The sequence below is a fragment of the Solanum dulcamara genome, chromosome 1 (assembly GCF_947179165.1).
Source record: "Solanum dulcamara chromosome 1, daSolDulc1.2, whole genome shotgun sequence".
Taxonomy (NCBI): domain Eukaryota; kingdom Viridiplantae; phylum Streptophyta; class Magnoliopsida; order Solanales; family Solanaceae; genus Solanum; species Solanum dulcamara.
The window spans coordinates 80,477,487-80,484,264 of NC_077237.1; the positions used below are offsets into that span (position 1 = coordinate 80,477,487).

At 27.6% G+C, this 6,778-nt stretch overlaps 1 long non-coding RNA gene across 1 annotated transcript; it reads right to left on the reverse strand.

The window, feature by feature from the left end:
* Positions 1-5,378: 5,378 nt before the first annotated feature.
* Positions 5,379-5,946, reverse strand: LOC129889368 (uncharacterized). Its single transcript, XR_008766892.1, has 2 exons — positions 5,852-5,946; positions 5,379-5,673 (listed from the first exon to the last, which is right to left on the reverse strand). It is a non-coding gene; the product is annotated as an uncharacterized LOC129889368 (long non-coding RNA).
* Between the last annotated feature and the right edge of the window lie 832 nt (positions 5,947-6,778).

A 6,778-nucleotide genomic window follows, 5' to 3' on the forward strand; every position in this document is an offset into this window, starting at 1 on the left:
AATTGAAGAGGTTGTTTCCTTGATCCTGTGATTTAATGTCGCACTTAAAGTTCTCAATTGAAGGTTGTGTTGGGTTTTGGTCTTTTTCCCTTCCTATGTGGATAAATAAAAGCCCAATTTGGACTAGTCCACTCTTGCCTATAAACTCAATTCTTATGTTGCATATGTAAGACTCTTGTAAGTCTTATTTTCAGATGATACACAAGAGATATTAGCAGCTACAATAGAGAGAAAAGTGAGAGAGTGCAGATTTTCGCTCAAGCCCTGACAATCATTTTTAAACCGCGATTCTCGTTTCTTGTTCGATTGAGCTGATTTTTGGACAGTTTATCCCTTTCAACTTAATCTTTGATTGAAAACTGACAGAAGTGGATTTGGAGTCCTGTAGCTCCAGATTTTAGCTCGTGAGCAGTAGTTGCGTTTGGTGATTTTAATGTACTCCTTTTACTTCTCTAGTTTTTGGTGCTATCTTGTAGTTGTTGTTGCTCATTATCTGACACTTCTTTGGTGGCCATTTTGGAGAACACATTTGCAACTCTTGTTGATTATAATGGAGTTTTGGCCTTGTGGTTTTTATCTTTCACACCGAAGAGGTTTTTCATGTAAATTTGGCATGTCGTATGTTGATTTGATTTTGTCTTGCTATATTTATTTTGGTGATATACTTACTGCCCCAAATATTATTTATGCTTGAATTAGTTGCCTCTTCTTGGTTCAAATAGAAGGAAAAGTTTAGATTTGGATTTTCTTTCGTTATTGCCCTGCCTTGCACCTTTGTTTGTGCTTGCCTTTCCCAATAAGTTGTTCCCTTGATCGTGTGATTATATTGCTCAATGACATCTCAAATATACTTGAATAAATAAAATCGAAAAAAATAAGATGTACAATGTCATCTTCTAGACATTGTCTTAGGAAAACATATCAAAAACTCACGAAAAGACACAACACATATTAAATTTTTTAGTCATATTACAAGCCCAAATATGAAATAATATATGTAAACATTGAAAATTATAAACTAATTTAAAAAATACTTACAAAGCATATTATAATAAATAATTTTTCTGTATAAAAAAAATAAAATTATATATGTATTATGTCGATTTAATTTGGATTCGATTTTTTTTCTATCAATACCAAATCAAACCAACAATGATCAGTTTATTTTTTTCAACGCCAAACCAACCAAACCAAACCACAATTTGATTTTTTTTTGTTGGTGTGACTTGGTTCGTCAGTTCGATTTGACTTGACGATAGAGTAACACTCCTTTCGAGCCCACATAAATTATGGGGCCTTGAATTCTTACTTCAATAAATTGCCATCGTCAACATAGGACTTGAAAGCCGACATCAATTATGGGAGCGGATTCTGGTGAACTCGTTAACTTTTATATAGATTCTGTATTTATATTGGAAAAATCTATTTAATATATAAGAAATATTTGTTAGGAATCCAATACTAAAGTTGTCTCTTTGTCCATGATAAATGAAAAGGATTAGGTTTTCTTTTCAATATAATACGTAACATGAGTGCCACTTCTTTGCTTCAGTTTTAAAAGAAATACTCAATATCAATTTATGTATCTTTCTAAAATTTGAGTGTCAAATTTTTATATGTTTTATAAATATTTGAGATTATCAATTATTATGATTTATAATTTTTTTTATATTATTTTTATCAATATAATTTTATTTTTTAAAAAATTAAAACTTCAACATCCAAATTCACGATCACAATTTAAAAACATATACTCAAATATGAACGATGTCACATAAATTATGATAAAAAGAGTTTTTAGTAATAATGGTCCAACCTTATGACTGCCAGCCTAACTCAAACAAGAATGCTTAACCAACCCAACAAATACAAAGAAAGCCTTGATAAAATGGACCACTAATATTCACTGGTTTATATAGAAGAAGAAAAAAAGAGGCTTTCCATTTTAGCCATGTCAATTATTGATTAAGGTGAGATTAGTTTCCAAGTTTTTTTTCTATATGATGATTATTAATTAATAACCTAACCCAAATATTATATTCTTTTGATATGCCATTATATATATTCCTAATATTAATGCATGTTACATTATCTATATTATATTAAAAGCATGAAGATCCTTAAAATGTTGATTGAACTTTTTGTCGTTTATTAAAAAATTCCTCTTTAGATAAAATCATCTTTTCACAATTTTTTTCAAAATAAAAATAAAAATAAAAATCAAACTTAAGAGTACGAATTATTAGACTATCCACTTAGGTGATTTAGTTGTTTCCATGTTTTAGGAGTCTTTTAGTAGGATTTAACTCTTTTGATGAAAAAGATTTTTTTAATTGGAAAAGACCTCCTCCATAAAATTATAAACAATGTCCTACTTAAAATAGAATAGTACATATATAAGACAACTTTAACAATTACCATGCGCAGAGGTAAATCATACGGGTTAGTTTTCTTTTGATTGTTTTGTTTTTTTGACTGCAAACAAAAAATTGCTATAAAATCTTAATTATAGCTATAAATTGTAATTCTTCTAAATTGTAGTTGTGTCTAATAAATTCATATCACATGTTTTCCTTACTATATATTTAATTTCTTATAATAGTTTTTTACTTTATAATCCGCTAATCCTAAATAGCTATTGCATCATTTATTTTCTATGTGCAAATACGAATTTTACTCAAAGAATTTCTAAATATTCTGATTCGTGTCTTTTTCTTGCATTCATTATCATCATCCTTTCTATCTTTCTTTATTTCTTTTAGTTAATAGCTTTAAAGATATATGAATTATACATAATCAACAATTGATATTGAATTCTTCTCGTCTTTCTCTTTCAGTTATTGGACGAAAAAAGTATGTAGCCGTCGAATGAAGTTGCTGGAAAAAAAATCAAAGGTTTATCACTTTCTTTCTTTTTCTTGCCTTTTTTAATTGTGACTTAGTTTTGATTATGTTATTTAACTATAATTTGAGATATAATTTATTTGTTTGAATTTTTTGGCCTTCATTGAAGGACTCTGTTTACACAAAGTCATCTTTTTAGTATTTTTCTCAAATTATTATTTTATTATTTTTAATTAAAATTAAAAAATAACATGATAAAAAGGGAAAAGGAAGAACAAGTTTTTCTTTTGGATTGAAGTGGCATAAACTAAACAACATGGAGAAAGAGGATTCAAAAAGGAAGGATCAAAAGGCAAAAACCTAGAAAAACACTTTTTATTATTTTAATATAACAAGAACTTCTTAAAGTTTTAAGTGAAAACTAATTACTCCATCTGACCTTATCATATGATGAGTTGGTAAGACTTCATTTGAGTTAGACCTCAAACCTTTAAACATGATCAAGGATATTTTTTTTTTAGTCCTCGGGGTAACTAGCAAAAGAAATCTTTCCATTTATATAGTCCAAACTTTTAATTTGTGTGTAAGTAGAAACCTACATAAGTCTCTTACGTTTTTTTCTGCTACAGTATGATATTAATTAGTAGCAGAATTATCGTCTTGTTATTCTTTTGATAGATGACTTTCAGTTACGTTTTCTTCCACCGCAATTCTCAGGTTGTTATTTTTTATTTTACCATAATCCTTTTTGTTATTGTTAATTTATTACAAATAGTTGTATTATATTATTATGCTCATATTATATATAGTCTTATTATTTAGAGTGTGTTTTTGTGCATCAATACCAGTTTATTTATGTTGTTGTTAATTTGTTCCAAATAGTTATATTATATTATTATGCTCATATATAATATAATGTTATTGTTAAGAGTTTGTTTTCATGCATCAATATCAACAAAAAAGCTAAATATTATTCACTATACTCCATTTCTTCTTAATTGTTAGTATAATATTGAATTATCATGTTCCTTTTTAACTACACTTTTTATCTTAAAAATTTATGCTATTTTTTTTATATTTAATAATATAACGTACACATAATAATTTTTTTAATATATAATTATTATTAATTAACACAATGTACACTAACAAAGCAAGTACACTTACTTAACTAGTTAGCTTAAACAATTGGAAGTAAGTCGGTTATTGAGAGTGACTTCTCATATATTTTAGAGCCCAATAAGGTAAAGGGCAAAAAAAAAGTTAGAGTTAAAATGGTCGGACGTATCTCGACGTATCAGATACTGTATATTTAAGGTCTAAAATTTAATAAAATTTATAATATTATAAATTGACGTGTATCTAAATATTTAGCTTCTAAATTAATGAAATTTCAATAGATTACCCTATAAAGTAAATGTCACTATATACTACTTGGTGGTATAAGATATATATAAAGTATGAAGAGATAGAAATACAATGATCAAACATTTTAATTTAGATATTATTTTCTTAATCTTTCTCACATAAATTTGAGATAACTAGAAATTACTTTTTATTATTAAAAGTATCTAAAACGGTAGGGAAAAAAAAATCATAATTAAGATTTTTTTTTAGTTGACTCCAAAAAATCATATCAAGTGGAACAGCTCGAGCGCACATTCTTCCCTTAACCCCTTGTAATTAATAGAGATTCATTAAACCAACTTTTAACCAACAAAAAAACTAAACCAACTTTCACTAAACATGGACAATGCCAACTATATTATAGATGAATTAACTTGCATTGGTATACATCGACTTTATAATAATATTTATTCATAAATAGGTTTATTTAAACTCCAAAAATAATGAAGACAAACGCTAAAATAGATAAGTACCTAATTTCATTAATAATCACTAAATTTCCAACAAAAATTCAAAAGAAGATGATAATTAAGTTTTCATCAAATTTCCACTGAACTTTTGCAAAGAATTTAACTTATAAGTTCTATGCACCTAACGTGTAACGAATATTTACTCTGTCAAGTTATCTTTACCCTATTATAATAGGTTGTCTGTTTGATTAATTTTTCACATTACAAATCTTAATTTTTATATGGAGCTAGCCTGTAAATGTTATATTGATTTTGAAAAATAAAAGTAATTACATTGTCAACGTATATGAGTTAATCTTCGTTTGATCAAATAGATCTTAAAAAAGCTTTCAAGCCTTATCAATTAAAGGAAGATATGAAAAATCATTGTTCTAATAACTCCATGGAAAGTTTCTCTCCTTGCTGAGGTAAATAACAAGTTGATTTCTCATATTGTCACTCAACTAATAATTATTATATCAGAAAGTAATTTTTTTTTATGTTGGATTCTAAATTTCTTCAACCAAAAAATGAAGAAGAAGACTTTATGAAATAATAACTGTTGGCTGAGTAACCATCTGAGCAATCAACTTCGTAAACAATCATAATCTTTTTGAAGGTTTAATTTTGGAAGAGAAATGCCAATTTTAGTGAACCATTATTTGGCAATGACAGATATCTGAGAAGTGAGCACTCTTCTAATTAGCATTTGAAACTTAAAAAGTACTTTTAATCTTCACTTGAGTCCATGCTTTACCTGTACACTTCATTTGACTTGATGGACTCTTGTTGAGTATCCAACACATTCAGAGGCAGATTTAGAGCAGGTTCATCGACCTCAACAACTTTTGATATTAATTACATAACACTTAAAACATTTAAAATCTGAACCTGATTCTAAATTCTGAATTTGTCTCTGCTTGCTTCAGTGATCATTTGACATTTCCTCTCCATGGCTAGAGTAAATCATGATCTTATAAAGCAAAAAAAAAAAAAGACATGAATATTACTTTGATCTATATATATATGTTTGTTACATGATATGGTGGCTTCTCCATTCTTGAGAAGCCAAAACCAAGAATATGCTTTGATCAAATGATTAATCCAAAGTGTCTAATATATGGAAAGAAAACAAGCTTTTTTTTACTTACAGTTAACATCATTGCTGAGATCATCATCTGCTTCATGGCTAATTTTGGTATACTAAAAATAATTTGTGAAACAAAAAGTCAAAAAAAAGTCTCACATAATTTACGATAGCTAGCTGTGTGAGATATAAAATAAAGTTTCTTCAGCTAATTGTATTTTTTTTTCTCAACTAACTTCCTTTTTTTTGGGTTTTTTTCTGTGGTGGTGGGTGGTGGTGGGTATTTAAAATTGATTTGTAGAAAAAATATAATTCAATTAAAACATGTCCACCTGATCATAGGGATTAGTTTAATAGGATCAAGATTGAAACATCATTGGAAGAATGTGAACATAACTTGATATTTAATTTTCTTAATCGTGTGTAATAATAGAGTCATGTTCTAGTCTGTTTGTAGCTTTTTCATTTGACAGACATGATAGAAAAAAGGTCGAAGATAAGATAGTCTTTCTAGCTCATACCTTTTGAGTGCGGCCCATTATATATGAGTGAGATAGTGAAATACTTTGTGTATCAGGTTATTGCTTTAAACATTTGTTTTTTTTTTATCATATTTGAATTTTACTTTTCGCCAAAAAAAAAATCAAAGTATTACCATAATTATTTTTACCTTTTTTCAAAGAAAAATATAATTCTCTTCCATATTTAATTATTTTTTCCTCAGCGGAAAAATTTGGAACTCCATAAATTTGAAGACTCCTCTTCTAAAGAAGAACATGATATCACCCAGTCATCCACAATGTAAACTTTTAAGAGTTTTGTTTATGGGGAGATTTTCTCTCTATAATTTTTACGCTTTTTATTAGTTTTAAATATGTAGGCCAATTGACTAAATTATATAATAATATTATGCTTTTTAGTATAGTTTTTTGTCATATAATTTATCGTCTACATGATTTGCAATCCTAAACTTTCGCATGACGCCCGATTC